At 41.2% G+C, this 21,104-nt stretch overlaps 1 protein-coding gene across 13 annotated transcripts in view; it reads right to left on the bottom strand.

Moving 5' to 3' along the window:
* Positions 1 to 21,104, bottom strand: part of map2 (microtubule-associated protein 2) — a 256,918-nt gene that overhangs the window by 146,810 nt on the left and 89,004 nt on the right. For 12 of the 13 annotated variants that reach the window (XM_052024106.1, XM_052024095.1, XM_052024084.1 and 9 more), the window contains one exon: positions 15,460 to 15,510. The gene's annotated coding sequence lies outside the window, so the exon portion shown is untranslated. Of the gene's footprint in view, positions 1 to 15,459; positions 15,511 to 15,646; positions 15,787 to 21,104 lie in introns of those variants that run through there. The other variant, XM_052024124.1, reaches the window with a different exon arrangement.

Here is a 21,104-nt window from a genome sequence, read left to right as displayed (position 1 = left end):
GAGAGAGAGAGGGGACAGAGAGAGAGGGGACAGAGAGGGAGAGGGGACAGAGAGGGAGAGGGGACAGAGAGAGAGGGGACAGAGAGGGAGAGGGGACAGAGAGGGAGAGGGGACAGAGAGGGAGAGGGGACAGAGAGGGAGAGGGGACAGAGAGGGAGAGGGGACAGAGAGGGAGAGGGGACAGAGAGGGAGAGGGGACAGAGAGGGAGAGGGGACAGAGAGGGAGAGGGGACAGAGAGGGAGAGGGGACAGAGAGGGAGAGGGTACAGAGAGGGAGAGGGGACAGAGAGAGGACAGAGAGAGAGAGAGAGGACAGAGAGAGAGAGAGAGAGGACAGAGAGAGAGAGAGAGAGGACAGAGAGAGAGAGAGAGAGAGAGGACAGAGAGAGAGAGAGAGAGGACAGAGAGAGAGAGAGAGAGAGAGGACAGAGAGAGAGAGAGGACAGAGAGAGAGAGGACAGAGAGAGAGAGAGGACAGAGAGAGAGAGAGAGGACAGAGAGAGAGAGAGAGGACAGAGAGAGAGAGAGAGGACAGAGAGAGAGAGAGAGGACAGAGAGAGAGAGAGGACAGAGAGAGAGAGGACAGAGAGAGAGAGGACAGAGAGAGAGAGAGGACAGAGAGAGAGAGGACAGAGAGAGAGAGGACAGAGAGAGAGAGAGAGGACAGAGAGAGAGAGGACAGAGAGAGAGAGGACAGAGAGAGAGAGGACAGAGAGAGAGAGGACAGAGAGAGAGAGAGGACAGAGAGAGAGGGGGAGAGAGAGAGGGTAGACAGAGAGGGGTAGAGAGGGACAGAGAGAGAGAGGGGACAGAGAGAGAGGGGACAGAGAGAGAGAGGGGACAGAGAGAGAGGGGACAGAGAGGGAGAGGGGACAGAGAGGGAGAGGGGACAGAGAGGGAGAGGGGACAGAGAGGGAGAGGGGACAGAGAGGGAGAGGGGACAGAGAGGGAGAGGGGACAGAGAGGGAGAGGGGACAGAGAAGGAGAGGGGACAGAGAAGGAGAGGGGACAGAGAAGGAGAGGGGACAGAGAGAGGACAGAGAGAGAGAGGACAGAGAGAGAACGAGGACAGAGAGAGAGAGAGAGGACAGAGAGAGAGAGAGAGGACAGAGAGAGAGAGAGAGAGGACAGAGAGAGAGAGAGAGGACAGAGAGAGAGAGAGAGAGAGGACAGAGAGAGAGAGAGAGAGGACAGTGAGAGGACAGAGAGAGAGAGAGAGAGGACAGAGAGAGAGAGGACAGAGAGAGAGAGGACAGAGAGAGAGAGAGAGGACAGAGAGAGAGAGGACAGAGAGAGAGAGGACAGAGAGAGAGAGAGGACAGAGAGAGAGAGAGGACAGAGAGAGAGAGAGGACAGAGAGAGAGACAGAGAGAGAGAGAGGACAGAGAGAGAGAGACGACAGAGAGAGAGAGAGCGGACAGAGAGAGAGAGAGCGGACAGAGAGAGAGAGAGCGGACAGAGAGAGAGAGAGAGGACAGAGAGAGAGAGAGAGGACAGAGAGAGAGAGAGGACAGAGAGAGAGAGAGGACAGAGAGAGAGAGAGGACAGAGAGAGAGAGAGAGGACAGAGAGAGAGAGAGAGGACAGAGAGAGAGAGAGAGGACAGAGAGAGAGAGAGAGGACAGAGAGAGAGAGAGAGGACAGAGAGAGAGAGAGAGGACAGAGAGAGAGAGAGAGGACAGAGAGAGAGAGAGAGGACAGAGAGAGAGAGAGAGGACAGAGAGAGAGAGAGAGGACAGAGAGAGAGAGAGAGGACAGAGAGAGAGAGGACAGAGAGAGAGAGAGGACAGAGAGAGAGAGAGGACAGAGAGAGAGAGAGAGAGAGAGAGAGGACAGAGAGAGAGAGAGGACAGAGAGAGAGGGGACAGAGAGAGAGAGGGGACAGAGAGAGAGAGGGGACAGAGGGAGAGGGGACAGAGAGGGAGAGGGGACAGAGAGAGAGAGGGGACAGAGAGAGGAGGGGACAGGGAGAGAGAGAGGACAGGGAGAGGGAGAGGACAGGAGAGAGAGGACAGGGAGAGAGAGAGGACAGGGAGAGAGAGAGGACAGGGAGAGAGAGAGGACAGGGAGAGGGAGAGGACAGGGAGAGAGAGAGGACAGGGAGAGGGAGAGGACAGGGAGAGGGAGAGGACAGGGAGAGGGAGAGGACAGGGAGAGGGAGAGGACAGGGAGAGGGAGGGGATGGAGAGAGAGAGGACAGGGAGAGAGAGGACAGGGAGAGAGAGAGTAGGGAGAGACAGGGTGAGAGAGACAGAGAGAGAGAGGAACGATTCCAACTATTCCCCTTAATGCCCACTGATCTTTGTTTTACAAAGGCTGCTTGATGCAATTAGGTTAAATGCTGCCTTGATATTAACGACCATCACTTTCACTGCATCTCTTAATTCAGCTCTATTATTTTCTATCAACGCCCTGATGATCTCGGAGATGAGTAATTCTGCTGAAACCCAAAATGTACGTCAGCCTGCAGGTTATTGGTGGCCTAAGATGCAACGAATTCTGGAATACAGGTTTAAAGTACTACAAATATAATTGTTGTCCGATCCCAAAATCTTTGCCGCATCCAGTGCTCGACTGTTTCTCAACATCCCATGGCATGGGTCAAATTGTCTGGAGGCTGCTTTCTCTCATGGAGTGGATCACAGGAGGAAGCGGACAAGGATCAGCCAGTCCACACTTCCAATGAAACATGGCTGAACCATTCCAGCCTTGTTTTTAGCACTCACAAGATGGGCTCCATAACACTGGGTGCAGGGCTGATCACTGCAGCCCACCAAGTCCGTGCCCAACAATCAAACACCCATTTATTTGCGTTAATCCCATTTTATTGTTAATTTCTCCCCCCGTTTACGACCAAGAGCTGTGATACAATCTGCTGGTTGTGAGATCATTCAGCTCTGTCTATTGGATGCTGGTCTTGTGATGCAGCTTCGCCAGTTGGGTAACTCCTGACGCTCCCAGTCTGCCTGTCTGCACTGCTCGTTGAACCTCTAGGGTTGATCCTCTGGTTTGATAGTATTGGCCGAGGGAGGATATGTCAAGCCATGAGGTTACAGATCATTTCAAGATTTTATGCAGCAGAAAACTCATATTTTAAGATAACTGTAACTTTAATTTAAGATGAAACAGAAGAGCAAAAGTGGAGTTCATCCAGACAGTCTGCAGTGAGAAAGCAGAATCTCCTCACTCTGATATTAATACTTAAATTACAAGATTAGGAAATAAAAATCAATAACAAATACCAGCAGATGGTAATGAAAATTGAAAGAGAATAAAAACAGGTGCAGCTATATTGATAAATGTTCTCTTTTCTCGTAGATGACAGGAGTAAGAGAACAGAATGACATACATCATAACAGCAAAGCCAATGTGGTTGGTTCATGGCCTTTTACAGCCCTGATGTATTCCCACATTTTCCCCCCAAAAGATTCCTTGCCATATTCAGAAAACAACAACTTTCCCCAGCAGTGTTTCAACATATGGCCTGGACTACAGTACTATTCATTATAACTCTGAAATTACATTTCACCCATGCCTGACAAAGGCAAAAGCTCACACTTGGAGAACAATAACATTGTGCAATGCAGCTGGAGAAAGTTAAGTAAACTTCTGAAACAAGAAAGTACCATTTGTAACCACAGAGTCGCTCCAATTTATAAATCTCTGAAAATACCACTAAGGCGGCCTTGCTGGCTTGTCTGCAAAACGAGTGAGTAGTTTAACCATATGGACCAGGAAAATCCTATCTTCTCACCTCGTTCTGTGTGATCTTGCTACTTTATTGGTGGGGAAGGTAGATAAAATGTATTTGGGTGCTTTGATTTTCCTTAACACTCTTGGATTAGGAGAGTGCAAAATGGACCACAGGTACTGTTACCAATCTCTGTGCAACCACCTATACTGGAAAACTCATGTATTATGATAAATTCCAGCTTGCCCATGTTGCCAAAAGGCCCACTGATCCTGACTGGTTCACTTACAGTTGTAGTGTGGCTGAGGAACTGGAGGGCAACCAGCTCCCCCTAAAACAAAGCTAATGAAAACAGCCTTGATCATAGCTGCACTAACTACTGAATAAGATAATTCTCACAACTGAGATTTTTCTTCAATCCCATAAAAATAAATTGATTTGAGAGGTTTATAATTTTAGTGTAAGGCAATAAATTTAAAGCAGCTCAGTCAAACTAAATTAGTGTTTTGCACAGCTATTGGACCATTGCATGGTGAACTATGGATGGCAACAACAATTCTGATCAGCCATGTACAATCAACAAGAGTGAAAAATATGCTCTTAACCATTGGGCTGAAAGATTTTCAAACAATAAACAATGATCAGTATAATACAGAAAAAAACAGAGCATTCAAACCATGCTTCATGAAACTTAAAAAAACAGGTTGTGAAAGAGTCAGAATTACCACCTTTGGCACCTGGTCTTGTCTCTATGCTACAAGAATTCAAATTAAATAAGCTTTTTTAAGAAAATCAAGCCTGTGAACCTGCCACAAATCCTTATTCCTTGGGTAAACCCCATCCTTCTTAGATATCAATAACCAATTCACATAAAATTGCCATTGGGTAGTGCTTATGATTCTCTTACTCAAACTTCAGTTTTTTCTAATGTTTCTGAACATGTTTCTGATCGGTTCAGTTGGCAGGGATGAAATGTTGACCAATGATATTTGGAGTACGGAAGGAACAATGATAAGAAAAATTAAAAATAAGAGATTTGAGTGAATGACATTTAAATTCTCACAAATAAATGTTTCCGATTCTTCCTACTTTGACTCAGAAGTACTTGAGGCTGACCATATATTTAAAAAAACTGCAGATTCCAGGACATTTTGCACTGTGCTAGTTGTGCCAATTACAACCTGAAGATCAATGGGAAAACTGGAAGCTAAACTGAACAGGGAAAAGATCTGTTTTTATACTTTTCTTGGTGGGTAACGGACTAATAAAAAAATAGGCAAGCACTGAAAAGCCATAGCATTTTACCCAAAATAAACACAGAGCTGAGACTTCAGAACTTGCAACTCTGAAATCAACATTAGTGGATAATGAGTGTTTTCTGGCCAAAGGTTCCTGCCCATTTCAAACACAGATGACTCATGAGGTAGGAACTGCATTGCTAACCCATAAAAACTGATCACTATAGTCAGTTTAGTGTTACACTGCACAGTACATTAATTTCAAAGCACCAGGATGCACAAGGATGAGAGGTGATATCATTTAACTGCACTCTCTAAATAAAGTAGACATGCTCCTATTTTCTGCAATATGTCATTGAACCATTTCTAAGATTTTCGGCAGATCATGGTTCTTTTTGAAAGTGAAAATCAGGGCAGCTTTTCAGCAATGAGTGGGAAGCGTAGCTTGCCGCTCCCTGCAGAATCAAAACATAACGACGACCAACTGCAAGTTAAAAGATAATGAACAGCTGTGGATATGGTATGCCTCTTAGATCTCTTCTGCAAGACAAACCATTCATGAGCAGAGTCCATCAACTTGGCCTATGTTGGGAGATTTGGCTTACCATTTGGCTGCCCATTCTAGCATAAATTCAGTAATAAGTTATTAATTAAATCTTTATGGCATTTGGATATTTTAGGAATTGTTGACTGGGACGAAACTATAGTCACACTATCATCTACTCCATCTCTGCATGTCCCACACCCAATGAACCATACTATCCACAGGATTAGACTACATGTGTCTAGCATGGATGAAACATTGGCTAACTCTGAGAAAACAGTTTAGATAAATAGACCATTTTCAGGTTGGCAAGCTGTAACTAGTGGGGTGGTACAGGGATCAGTCCTGGATCCTAAACTAGTCACAATCTACATTAATTACTTAAATAGACGAACTGCAGCCAAATTGGCTGATGATACAAACATTACTGGAAAAAAAACAAGCTTTGAGAAGGATCCAGAATCTGGACAAATACGTGGCTAAACATTTATCAGATTGAGTGTAATATAGGAAGTATAAGGCAATCCACTTTGGCTGACAGAGTGAGTAAGCAGAATATTGTTCAAATAGAGAGAGAGAGAGACCACAGAATGCTGCTGCACGGAGGGTTATGAGTGTGCATAAAATGAAATGCATAAATTCAGGTACAGCAAATGATTAGGAAGGCAAGCCGAACACTGACCTTCATTGCAAATGGGATAGAGTATGAAAATGGTGATGTCTTGTTACAGTGCTATAGTACAGTGACGAAACAACACCTGGCGTACTGCAACAAAAACAGAAAATTCTGGAAGAGTTCAGCTGGTCAAGCTGCATCTGTGGAAATAGAAACCTGTTAAAATTTTGCGTCAGGGATCCTTCCTCAGAACTGATTTCTCTTTCCATTACATGTTGTCTTGGTCTCCTCACGAAGTCAATTGGAGGGAGTTCACAGAAGGTTTAGAGTCTAATTGCTCTAATACAGTCCAGATAAAGGCCCTTCGGCCCAACCAGTCCATACCGACCATGGTACCCACCCAGCTGGTCCCAATTTCCTGCATTTGGCCCATATCCCTTTAAGGCCTGCCCCTCCATGTACCTATCAAAGTGCTTCTTAAATGATACTATTGTACCTGCCTCAACCACTTCCTCTGGCAGCTCGTTCCATATACTCACCACCCTCTGCATGAAAAAGTTTCTCCTCAGGTCCCTTTCAAATCTCTCCCCTCTCACCCTAAACCCATGCTCCCTAGTCTTGGACTCCCATACCCTGGGGAAAAGGCTGTTACCATCCACCTTATCTATGCCTCTCATAATTTTAAACATTTTTATAAAGTCACCCCTCACTCTCCTACATTCCAAGAAACAAAGACCTAGTCTGCTGGGTTAATTCCTGCAATGAAGGAGGTGACATGAGAAAATTTTGAACAGGTTGGGCCAATATTTTGGAGTTTAGAAAAATGAGAGATTATCTTATTAAAACATTAAATATTTTGAGAGAGCAAGATAGGATGCCAAAGGATGTTTCCCTCAAGGGAGGAATCTATAGCTAGCAGAGAAGTTTCTCATTTCAGTCCTAAATGCTCTAGCTGTTATTTTGAGACAGTGATCCGTGATTTTCGATTCCTTCGGCAGGAAAAACATCCTCCCTGCATCTACCCCCATCAAACCCTGTAAGAACTTTGTGCTTCAATGAGGTTACCTCTCATTCTTCTAAACTTTAGAAGAGGCATAGCCTTACTGAGGTTTATAAAATCATGAGGAGCATAGATGAAGTGAATAGCCGAAGTCTTTTCCCCAGGGTAGGGGAGTCCAAAACTAGAGGGCATAGGTTTAAGGTGAGAGGGGAAAGATTTAAGAGAGGCCAGAGGCGCAATTTTTTTGTTTACACAGAGGGTGGTGAGTATATGGAATGAGCTGCTAGTGGAAGTGTAGAGGTGGGTACAATTACGACATGTAAAAGACATTTAGGCAGGTACATGAATAGGAAAGGTTTAGAGATATATGGGCCAAACACTGACAAATAAGACTATCTCAATTAGGCAACTTGGTCGGCATGGATGAGTTGGGCTGAAGGGCCTGTTTCCATGCTGTACAACTCCATGGCTTTCCTTGTACAACAGTCCCACCATCCCAAGATGCAGTCTGACAAACCTTGGCTGAATTCCCCCTCTAGCAGGAAAGGAGACCAAAAACGCATATAATGATCGAGCTGTGCTCTAACCGAAGCTTTATATAACTGAATTTCCCTTCCTAGCTGCCTGTCGCACCTACACGTTTTCAGTGACTCATGCCCAAGGACACCAAGGTCCCTTTGAACATCAGCATTTTTTAAATTGCCTGCCATTAAAAAAAAATCAACATTTGTGTTTTCTTTTCCAAAAAAAGGATAACCTCACATTTTTCCACATTGTACTCCATTGATATGTTGTTGTCTATATCCCTTGAAGCTACTTTGCACCATCATCACAACTCATATTTAGTTTTGTGTCATCAGCAGACCTAGAAATGTTACATTTAGTGTCCCTCATCAATCTGTTGATACAAACTTGAATAACTGGGAATAAAGGCTCATCCCTATGGTAGTCCTCAAGTCACATGTTGCCACTTGAGAGGAACCGCTCCATTCCCACTCTGTGTTCCATCCATTAATCAATTTTCAATCCATGCCAGTATGCTATCCCCAATTCCATGTGCTGTAACCTTGTTTTCCAACCTCCTGTGTGGGACATTTCTGATAATCCAAATACATCACATTCACTGGCTCCCCCACATCTACACTGCTAATTGCATCTTTAAAACCTCCAACAGATTAGTTATATATCATTTCCCTTTCATAAATATATGTTGACTCTGTCAAAGCTTTTTTTTATATATAAGTATCTTGCTATCACATCCTTTATTATAGATTCCAGCATTTTACAGACCTTGGGTGTCAAGCTAACAGGTCAGCAGCTTGATGTTTTCTCTGTTTTTTTTAATAAATACTGGGGCTACATCTACTTCCCTCTAATTTGCAAGAAGCATTCCTGAACCAACAGAATTTTGGAAGAAGATATCTTGAGCATCCACTATTTCCACAGTCACTTCTTTCAAATCTCTGGGATACAGATGATCAGGTCATTAGGATTTATCAGTTGTCAGAATCTAACCTCTCTGGTAGTAGTTTTGTAACTAATCCTACTTTATTTTACCTATTTGCATTGGACCCTTGGTTCTCCAGTATTACTGGGAGAATTTTGTGTCTTCTTCCATGAAAGCAGAAGCTCCTCTGCCATTTACATTGCAACCAGCATTTTGAGACCAAAACCAAAGCCCACCATTTGATGACTCTGGCTGCTTCTTAGCTCCACCCAAATTGTTCCTATTTAGTTCCAAGGTTTGGTACCTCTGCAGTTATGTTTCTGTAATGGCAGTTAGATCATGTTCATTTAAGGCCATTTATGCTGCTAATTCATCTGCCTTGTTGCAGATGTAACATGCTTTTAGATACAATGCCTTTAAATCTGGCCTTTGGCAATTTTTCACACTCTCATCTTATTTGCTACCTGTCTTTCTTTCTGTTACCAAATTATTTTTCTTACTACATTTCCAACTTCCACTCCCGGCTTTGTTTCTCTCACTCCCAACATTCAGGTTCCCACCTTTGTGCCAAGCAGGTTTACCACCTCTCCAAAAACACTGGCAACACTCCCATCCCCTACCATCCCAACCCCATCCCATGAGAATAGTGGTGCCAAACCTGTTCAGGTGTAACCCATTCGACTTGTACAGGTCCCACCTGCCCCAGATGTAATCCCAAAATCTCAAAATCTACAGCATTCCCTCTTGCACTCTCTCTCCAGACACAAGGTCATTTGTGCTATCAACTTATTTCTGGTACTGGTAGTAATCCTGAGATTATTACCTTTGAGATCCTGATTTTTAACTTCTTTCCTAAAATCTGTATGATAGACTTTTACCTTCTACCCCTGCCACTGGCACCAATGTGGACCACAATTTCTGGTTCTTTGCTCTCTCTCTTCAAATACTCTACAGCCATTCAGTAACATCCTTGGATCCTGGCACCAATAAGATAACATATTATCCTGGTATCATTTCTATGCCACAGCCATAGAAGTACCATCACTGCCCCTAATTACTGAATCCCTATCAGTATTGCTCTCAGTCTGCTTCCGCCTCTCATGCAGCTGAGCCACTCACAATGTCAACCTTCCAGCTCTCGTTGCACTCTTCTGAAGAATACCGCTCTCACCAAATTCCAAAAAGGAAAATCAGTTAGAGGGCATAATGGTCTCAGTGGACTCCTGCTTTACCTAGTTAGCCTGGTAGTTGCACATCTTTAGCTGCAATGTAACCACCTTCCTAAATGTTCTGTCCATCAAGTCCTCAGTCTCACTGATATGCCACAGCAACTTCAGCCACTGCTCCAGCTCCAGAAACTGGACTCAGTCTGTTACAGCTGAAGACAACTACACATTGGTGGTGTATGTCACTGGAAGTATCTACAAGGCACTGTATGCACATTCCATTCAACTGAGCTGCACTGCCATATCTCACCTTCAAAGGTAACCTGTAGGGTAGAAACTTGTTAGAAAATATGCACCGATCAGCTATCTGCCTTCCACCATTGTCATTTTTTGAACTGTGGCCCAGTGTTTTCAAAACAATGCTGGTGTTGAGTTGCTCTTACTGATCACACTAACCACTGTCACCAACTCACTGACATTGTTACACATACTCTGAGCACATACTCAGAGCAGGCAAAAAACTGGAGCCGAGGTCAAAATCAGATGAGCCATCATCTTATTGAATGGTGGTGTAACTCAAGTCACCATATGACTGAGTCCTTCTCCTTTTTCTTATGTGATGTTTGTGACACCTCCACCACTTAAGCAGTCACCGAACAATGCACGAATGCACCCTCGATTATCTCATCTCTGGAGCTGGGCTTAAACCTGTGAATCTCTGACTCGGAGCCACGACTGCTACCAAAGAAAGAGCTTACAATAAATCCACCTTGTCAAGAGGAAATCTTTTCAGTCATGTGACATCTTTTAAAGACTATGCTGCATACATTACAAAAATCTTCTACTTAGAATGGAAGCCTGCAGCTGCCACTTTTTTCTTAAATGTAAGGCTTTCATAAACACAAATAATGCACCAATCTTTGGAAGAAATAATTTGCAAGAGACAAAGCTCAACTAATGAGATTACTTTGACTTAGTTGAAATAAACAGATGTTGACAGGTGACAACTTAAAGTGTTGCACGAAGGTTTGTGTTACCAATATTTGAAAGTCAAATTTTTAGCTGGTGTTAATTAGACTCATTCAAGGAGATTTACAAGAGCTATTATTATGTTTGAACCAACAGCAAGCAGCCATTAATCATAAATATACCTCATTCAGCTCTAGTGCAAATCTGCTTCTCAAACTGCAATTCAAATGCAATATGGCAGAGAGTTTGCTTTTGTTAATGATTAGGACAATAACTAAATTGACTCTGAACTATTCAGTCCAGCTATGACTTGCAGATACTGAAAACCTGAAGGGAAGTTTCAGGAGTGAAGAAAATATTATGAAAGGGTTGCTGGATTATACTCACCCAGAACTTCTGCTATTGGTTTAATCAAAGTTCTGGAATCAGAAGAGCTCCCTTATTCATCATGTCCATAACAGATACCAACAGACCAGAGGTGCATCAGATCTGCAGCAATGGGATCACATTCCCACAGATCCAGGATATAGACTGTGGGGTGGGGGGAGGGGCTTAGGAAGACTTTGGCTGCCTGCCTCTGGAATCAAGCTACATGTGTGTCTACAGTCACCAGAGTAAACTGGCTGCTTTGAAAGCAGTTAAAACAAAGCATGTTACCAAATTCAGAGGTTCCGGTCAGAATTCTAGCTTGGACCTTCATTCTGTCCAGTGCTGAAAAAGCTACTCCTTAGTCTAACCAAGCACGTCACCACCCACCCACAAATTAATGTGAAAAATAGCATTTCAATCGGGGTATCTTCATTCATAGCCTTTCCTCCTTTCCCTTCCCTCCCCCACCCACCAGCAACCAAACTAAAATACCTTGGTTTGCTAAATATGCACTCCACTCAAAGTTATTTGTATTCTTCAGTATGAAGCTCATTTGGTTATCAATCATACACATACATTTCCTCAACAAATAAGTGAGAGCTGTCATTAAGTACTCATAATTTAGATCAAAGAAGAAAGGATAGGATTATACGGTATAAGTGATGTTATCTGAAATGTGATTAATGTAGTTTGTTAAATCTCAAAGACTAACTCAAGTCAAACAAATTAATCAAGCACTCAATATTATCCAGATGGATAATAGCAGGATCTCAATTTAGTAAATTCTTCAGCAATAAACAACCTGCAGGAAGAACTCAGCAGATCAAGCAGCATCTGTGGAGGGAAAGGAATTGTCAATGTTTCGGATCGAAACCTTGCATTAGGACTACCCATTGAGTTCCTCCACCAGATTGTTTGTTGCTCCAGGTTTCAGCATCTGCAACCTCTTATCTCTCCATAGTAAATCCTTCAACCTGTATGTAACCTCAGACTAGAATTATGTATTTAGAGGGGATGTGGTGAGGGCATCCTATGTCTCCAGATTCCCTCTTGTGCTGCCTCCAATACTTCTACAAATCAAAATACCTGACAGATTACTAAATAATAGTAATATTAAGGCACAAAAACTACTCTCGGTTTAAAGCAGTAAACCTTCACATCATTCCTCAGCTCCACTCTTGAAAGTTTATGATTGATTAAGCATGTCAACCACAATCTCTTTTCAACATTTTATATTAATTTTTTGAGACTTTTTTTGCCTCTGAAATGCAAGACTGACACAGTTGATAGAATACAAATTATGATAAATAATGTGTTCTTTCAATATGAGCTATCAAGGGTGGGCACTTCAAATGCCAACACTTGATCATCCATTGTATTGAGGTGCCAAAGAATTTCTATGAATATAACACCATCAGACTGTCTGCCACAAAAAAATCCTTAATGCATCTCCACATTACCATGAAGCTGTCAGAAAGCAATTTCTTTACAGCATATTAGTCACTGCAATGCACGTTTAGCAAGAAAAAGATGGCACTCCAGCAAACCCAATTGAAATATGTCACCAAAGAAATTACAAAATGTGAGGTTCCCTGATGGTTCAGTGGCTCCACAGAAACCAGCCTCCCCTCCATGGACTCTGTCTATACCTCTTGCTGCCTTGGTGAAGCAGCCAGCACAATCAAAGACTCCACCCACCCAGGTCATTATCTCTTCTCTCCTCTCCCATCAGGCGGAAGATACAGAAGCCTGAGGGTACATACCACCAGGCTCAAGGACAGCTTCTATCCCATGGTGATAAGACTATTGAATGGTTCCCATATACATGAGATGGAGTCTTGACCTCACAATCTACCTTGTTTGACCTTGCACTTTATTGTCCACCTGCAATGCACTTCCCCGTAGCTGTGAAACTTTACTCTGTATTCTGTTATTGTTTTTACCCTGTACTACCTCAATGTACTGTGTAATGAATTGATCTGTACGAACGGTATGCAAGACGTGTTTCACTGTACCTCAGCACAAGTGACAATAATAAACCAATACCAGTGACTAAAGATATAATTTAGTGTCACCATTAGCCTACAAATCCAGGTCACCTGCCAGTCTTTGTTGGTTTAACTGATCTGAGCTAGACCACAAATGTGGCTATTACTCCTTCTTTCAGCTCTCCAAAAGACTAGGGAGGGGTTAAAAAAAAAGTCAATCAATAACTTCTTCCTGGAAGTGTGGGTCTGGCCAAAACAGGACTGGGATTAGCTGTGAAGTTTCCCCTTTTCCATAATGGATTAATGTGCCAACATTCAAACCCACCTGCAAGATTACTCTTAGGTGAGGGGCCAGAAAGCATTTAGTGCCTTGGAATTATATTCCAACACATGCAGTAAAAATAAACAGTATGTAGGAAAACAAATCTAAATCATTTTAACAGGAAAATAACTTGGTACACGTAAGTAAACGATCTGGTTTGTTTCTGCCACAATTATTTGCTGTAAAAAGAAAAATGAACATGGCATGATCATTGAACAATCAGGTGAAGCCTGGAATTGGGCTGGTTGTAGTTAACAAGCCTCCAGTTCAAGGATTATTATTAAAAGTTATCATTGTCCTAAAACTGTAGTATACCACAAATTGTACAGTATTGGCATTTGAGAGACATGGAACAATAAATGTGCTGATACAGGATAATGACACACAGATGTTCAAGACTAATTTTTTGGTAAAAACAGGGAACTAAAATTTCTGTTAATTATTTTTAAAACTACTCAGGACCAAGTGATTGCCTGGCCTTTGACCATTATTAACCTTAGAAGAATCCACTTAGTCGTGGAGGTATTATCCTATTGTTCGCCAAAATCTACATCTACTCAAATATTACCAATGCACCAGGATCATAATAAAGTTTCAAGAATTCTCACTTAGAAGGAAGCTGGTACTTATTACACAGGAAGCCACTAAATTCAATCACTTCTCTTGCTTTTTCCCAGGATGAGCACCAGAGAGTTTGTAAATCCAGATTAAGAGGAATGGGGAAAGAATTGTAACAGGCATGAGTGAACCTCCAATCGATCAAAAACAACAGGAATCTTTCCACAATTGTGATATTGCCATTATCTGTGATTGCTATATTCCTCAGCAACACAGATTCAATCTTCTTGTACCAAGTAAATCAGCCCATTGATGCTCTCTGTGACTAGTCATTAGTCAATCAGATTAAACTCTGATAACACTAGATTACTGACCTTTATTGGCACTCTGAAACTTCATAGATATGCTACAAAATTATCACTTAACATGCCTGTGTAAAATTTCCATGTCCAAAATTTTAACTTGAGTAACTTAGTGATGTAATGCATTCACTAAAATAATGAACAGAAGTTATAAAAATCTGTTAAACATTTATCCACAGAAAGCAGCAAGGATATTTTCTCTGTTAAACTTTATTACATGCAATTAAATCAGCCAGTGCAGAAGTTTATTTTTCCCCCTCCCCAATTTACTACATTCCTTTACTAGTGTTCAAGGTATAGCTTCAAGGACACGAGCAATCTCCTTACCTCATTTGATTGGTCATTTGCATAGCAGAAGTCTAGCCAGTGAGTGCTTCCCAGCTCTTTGATTATGAGATTATCACAATTGAGCGCTAATCCCATTCTTACCTGCTGTCCTTGCATACCTGTAATGCTGCAAGGCAGAGATAGAATTGTATTTAAGAACTAGGTGGATGTCTGCAATATGAAGTGGACGAGGAGGAGGGTGGGACAAAGAGGACATACGCTGTGCTAAAATTATTAGGAGAGCTGGAGTGAAAGCAGGGGGTAGAGGTCGAGGTGGTAGAGGTTCCAGTCTTCAGGTCTTGACACAAAGGTATTTCTAAATATTACATTCATTAACACCACCAAGAATCAGAATCTTCAAATGATCCAAGTTAAGGGAAACAAATGTTTTGTAAACTGGGAATCAAGCCTTTCTGATTAGATGTTGTATACTTAATGTTTTAGAGCCTTGCAAGATAAAACTTACACTGAATTTTTTCATGCTGCAATCCAAGAAAATAAATTGTAGTAGCATCATTATGGTTTAATAAGATGTTTAAAATGTCATCTAACAGAAAAAATCCTACGGCTCTATAATCAGCCCTTGAATTCCATTTAACTATGCAATGCCCCATTTTGATTTTCACAGTATTCAGTCTGCTGTCTGACAGGTTGTGTGTGAAACTGACAAAACGAAACAAGATTAGATTTGTTTCTCTCTAACAAAATAATGGTCTTTCAGAATAATAGTCTTTCAAATTTGCAAAATGCAATCAGAGGCATGTTCATCATGAACAGCCAAATGTACAGTACCGTATTTCAAAGACAGTAAATATTTTAACAATTATTCTACATTATCATTTAAGAAAGAACAGAAGACATACCTTTCAAGCAGATCTTTCACAATTTCTGATGTGAAAATAATCAGGCGTACTCTGCAAAATAAATCATTCCAGTCAGCTACAGACTAAAACTGCAATTCACCATCATCGCGAGAGTCCTTTTTATTAAAATGACTTTCATCTTAAATGTTTTCCTAATTCTAAAATAGCCACTTCCGAACGATCTTACCAGCTGATGCATTGTACTGCATAATTTTTATTTTCAGACGACTGCACAGTAATTCTAATGTAGCCCAATTCACCCCTCTCACGGACAAAATAAATACACCCAATTGTCCTCTATGGGATCGGATGCTGCTGCAAGTGAAATTCTCTTACAGCACTGTTAGCAACACAGCAGCTTCAGAAACATCTAGAAGTCTGAATGGGGCACGGGGGTGGGGGTTGGTATGGTTAGCTGGCCATAACTGTTGTAAAAACATAATGCTGCATTCTCATCTGTTTAAGTGGCTTGCTGGGAGTTGGCGACACATCCTCCCCAATGAAGATTTTAATTTCAATTGTAACCAGTGAGGCACATCTCTTGGACTGGAAGTTCTAATCCTTTGCAATGTCATGCATCATGTCAGAAAATACAAGCTCAGCAACTCAAGCTCACAAACATTCTGTTTTATAAGGCTTGAATAGGTTCTTTCTCGGCTTCTTGTATATTTCAATGGAAAATGTATACAGCACTGTCTGAGATGTACAAAAGAATCAGTTTTTTTAAAAAAGATGGTGTTTGCCAATCAGGAAATTGCTTCACTACTGGCCATGGAAAGAATTACTAACAGATGAAGAACTACTTGACTGAATGTTTGGCACATTATTAAAATATACAAATAAATGGTTTGATTAAAGATTAAAAAGCACAGTGGTCATTATACTATTTAAATTACTAAAGTCCATAGACACTAGAGGAGCGCTTGATGTCTCTGGGCCTGTACCCGAAGTTCAGAAGGATGAGTGGGGATCTCATTGAAACCTACCAAATACTGAAAGGCCTTGGCATGGAAAGGACGTTTCTCTTGGTAGGAGTGTCTAGGATCTGAGGGCACAGCCTGAGAATAACGGGACATCACTTTGAAACTGAGATGAGGAGGGAGGAATTTCTTCAGCCAGAGGGTGATGAATCTGTGGAATTCGTTGCTGTGGATGGTTATGGAGGCCAAGTCATTGGGTGTATTTAAGGCAGAGATTGATAGGTTTTTGATTGGTAAGGGGGTTAAGGGTTACAGGGAGAAGGCAGGAGAATGGGGTTGAGATAAAATATCAGCAATGATTGAATGGCAGAGCAGACGCAATGGGTCAAATGGCCTAATTCTGCTCCTATATCTTATGTTCTTAAAGTAGGCTGACAATTTTCGTAGGTTTCAGATTACTACGGGTATTTGAAGAATTTTTTTATTGCAGGATTATACATGTAATTCATTATAAACATTGATCTTCATTGCTTGCACAACTTAGTTCAATGAACAAAGTTAATAAGTCTTTGCAAGAATCTTAATCATACCTGCCTCATGTGAGGAGAAGTTAAAATGGCATACTAATTTACAGTAAGTATGTAGATTTTTTCAAAAAATTCATAATTTGCAAGTGACTTGGCACTGTAATAACTCTTATAAAGTTAAAATTACAGTATAATGTTTATTATGCCAAAACACAATTTGTTTTTCTTCTCAGGTTTTTTTTATTTTGATTATTGGGGATCAGAATCATCACCATGCCAAAGCAACAAAAATTCTTATAATTAGTTTTTGCCATTTGGTAAATTTGGCAAATGAAAACCTGCAAACTGTAGAGGGACTGGAACAGGAGTAATTGTTTTAAATCTCATTAGTAGCAGCTTTGGCACAAAGTAAACCCAAGCAATAACGCACTCTGTGGTGTGCTACGCACTCAAACTTGAGAATGAAATAGAGCTCATCACTGATATTAGATTGCCTCCATGCCACCTTATCAACATTCTTCCAAAATGTAATTATTATAGGACAATATTAATCATTGCTCCACATCAATTCATTAACATTATTCCACCCAATGCTGGAAAAGTAAAATTCCTGGTCAGAAATTTTGCATCAAAGCCTCCCATTCCATCCTCTCCCTCAGGTGTTTGCCATTGATGATTTACTAGACCCACAACTCAGCTTCACTTTCCAAACCGCTGCTAAGAACCTCTGAAATATTGCCTGTTAGCTTTTACTCCAGCTTTACCACAAAACTCTCAAGTGACTTTGACAACTCCAGGACTAACCTCTTACCTCCTCTTGAACATTGACTTCTTATCAGTCAGAACCCTGCTACTCACATCTTACCTTTCACTACATCCAGTTCTTTAAACATCAGCAGCTTTTCTGCCTTCCAAATGGCTCTCTCTCTTTATCAAGGTCCCTGTGTGACCTTGCCTCCTTTCAACCCTGAATCCTTTGCCAGCCTTACAGCCCAACAAATATAGTCACTCCACTCAGGCTCTAGTGTTCTTGGCCTCATTGCTTATTGTGCTTCACTCACAGCTGCAGAGCCTTCATTCAGCACATTCCTGAACTATGGAAGTCACTTCCTAATGCATTTGCCTTGCCACATCTTTCACTGTTGGCAAAATCTCGCAAAAGTTTAATTCTTCAGTCACTTTTAAACCACCTCCCTGGGCTTCTTTTCAAACTCCTGCTGGATGTTTTGAACAGTAACATTTTGTTTTGAATGAAAAGCTGAACTCCTAAATTTTTCCTGATGTTAGTGGTTTGCATTTATTGCAATCAATTTTCCTCTTGCAAAAAATCCCTCTCACCACAACGATCATCATGGGAAGACCTTCGGGCAGAGTGAGTCAATACTTACAAGGAAAAACTTCAACATTGATTCAAAGTCAATAAAATGGGTATCTTCTACATATTCAAATGGAATCGATCCACTGTAATAGTGCTATTAAGTTGTTTAAACTTAGAAAACTCAACTTTGTTATCTCTCTACTCACATCAGGAACTTTTCTTTCCTCTTCAAAGACATTGAATGGATTGCCCACATCTACAGTAAGGTAGGCATCACACGTCACCCGAAATCCATCCCTTCGATCTGACAAATCTTACCCTCTCCCTTCTATGTTTCTCTATCAACCAGTGCTAAGAGACTGCATTCACTTCTCCATTTTGCCTATCCAATCACACCAAAGTAATCTCCACTAAAGGTTCCTAGAATATAAGAAACAGGAGCAGATTTGACTAGTCTTCCGACTCATGCTTGATAAGTGCATGGCTGATCCAAGCTTGGCCTGAGCACCACTTTCTCACTTTTACCCCATTCTCCTCCCTCCCTTGTAGTTTAAATACAGTGAAACTCTGCCTCCAATATATTAAACGACTCTGCCTCCATAGTTCTCTGGTGTAGAGAATTCCAAGAATTCATGACTTACAGAGAGAATAAATTCATCTGCATCTCTGTCTGAAATGGGCTACCCCTTATTCTGAAACTATGCTCCCTAGTTCTGTATACCCTCACTTGGAGTGTCTAGAACTCCGTTCCACTCATATACTTTCATTTTCACAACAATTCAATCATCAATCTTTTGCTCCCTCCTCATCTACATGCCGTGCTTTGGTCGCATAATGTAAAGAATCTATCCCCATACTCGTGTAATTTGCCTCTATTACCACACCTGAACTACATGTGCTTTGGATTGATTTTTTTCAACATAAATGGATGGGACACACTTTCCATCCATTATATATTGGTTTGACCCAAGGTATCACTGACTCCAAAATGCCACTAATTTGATCCTCTTACTAGTTTATTTCTTAGATGGTGAATTATTTGACATTAAACCAAGCTTCCAAACTCTCCTCTTTTCCATTAGTGATTGCCGACTTCCACTTCTGAAATATCAGGAAATCCACTGAAAATCTCAGGCTTGCTTCACATATTTTAGAATAACTGACTCCAATGCTCCCTTACTAATTTCAACTAGTTTTTCATAAATTCATTTAAAACTCCAGTCCCCTTATCCAGCATTCACAGTCACCTTCATTATTCACAGCTTATCACTGACTTATTTTGGCACCAAGGCTTCGTGTATAATTCTCAGCCCATTATTTAAATCCTTCCAATGGACTCAACAGCCACTATTTCTTCCCCAAACTATCAGGTGCTTTTAATTCAGACTTCTGACATTGGGCCAGCACAGTGGCACAACTAGTAGAGCTACCATCTTACAACACTGGAGACCCAGGTTCAATCCTGATCTCGTGTGCTGTCTGTGTGGAGTTTGCATGTTCTCCTTATGACTGCATGGGTTTCCTCCAGGTGCTCCAGTTTTCTTCCCCATCCTAAAGACATGCTGGTTTGCCAGGTTAATTAGCCACTATAAATCAGCCCTAGATGTAAGTGATAGAATCTGGTGAGAACTGATGAGGATGTAGGATTAGTGTAATTATGACGTTTATGGTCACATGGAATTGGTAGGCCAAAGGGACTGTTTCTGTGCTGTCTCTCTCCATGTCTCTATCCCATCAGCTACGTGTCTTCAGCAATCCCCACTACAAACTCTACTACCATTCCACTGTCTTCATTTAAAAACCCATACTTTTAACCAAATGTTTCATTCTAACAGATCCGGGAGAAGGAGAATTACAGATAAATGCAACATTGCTTGGGATGCACAAATTACTGCCGAATTCAAGATATACTGCTTCTTTTTGTAACAGCTGTAGTTTTCTTACATTTATTCACTCACAAGATTTGCTCATCACTGGCAATTAATATCCATCCCTAAAATGGATTATCATCATTGTTTAATTGGAAATATATAAATAAATATTAGCATTTGTTCTACAATGGCTACGCAAATCAGGGCATGAAGAGGGGGGAGACATTACCTCATGACCATCTGAGAAGATATAGAAAATCAGTCAAATGTTGGAGGTAAGGTGTGATGAACAGGTTTGTGTTAAGTGTTCTTAATTGTATCAAGAAGAGATGGAATTAAAGCCATAATAATATCCATGTTTTCCCATTGATCAGTAGTTTCCATTGGCTTCTATGGTGCAAACTTAACCAAACTGAACTGGAGCTTTACAAAATTATTAGAAGGCCGTCTAAAATGAAACACGTGTAATCTGTGCTACAATGTTAGCTCTCAAATGCACATGTATGGAATTGTGTTTAATTATCTTAATATCTTGACTTAATTATAGAGTTCAGATGTTTTAAAGAATCACATATGCCCCATGTATTGTTTACTTTAGTGCAATTAGATTTATCTCAATAAAATTACCTGAGTGGTTATTCACTGGTATATTCAAGAATACTTCCTTATCTTTTAACAATACATGACACTGACTTGACCAGTTTATACATCAGTGATTTTTCCCCCCCCCCATAAGCATTCTGTTGTCTAGTCTCCAATTACCCAGTGAACTGTTCAGTGGCAGATGGGAACCCTCAGGGCAAGTAGGAAGACACAGTAAATTGCCCAAGTAGTATCTGAATTCCATAAAAATGCTCTGCTTAGCCCACATAAACAGCAAAATTAAATTTGTACCATAGTCAAAATACTGCAGAACTTGAAACAAAAGCTGAACATATTGGACCCAGTGCATCATCCAGCAGGTGTGGTAGTGATATTGAGGTAATTATCCTTTATACAAAATATTTGC

Source organism: Pristis pectinata, chromosome 1 (genome assembly GCF_009764475.1).
Source record: "Pristis pectinata isolate sPriPec2 chromosome 1, sPriPec2.1.pri, whole genome shotgun sequence".
In the NCBI taxonomy this organism is placed as follows: Eukaryota; Metazoa; Chordata; class Chondrichthyes; order Rhinopristiformes; family Pristidae; genus Pristis; species Pristis pectinata.
Note: the sequence above shows the minus strand (reverse complement) of the source record. Positions and strands in the feature narration are given on the sequence as shown.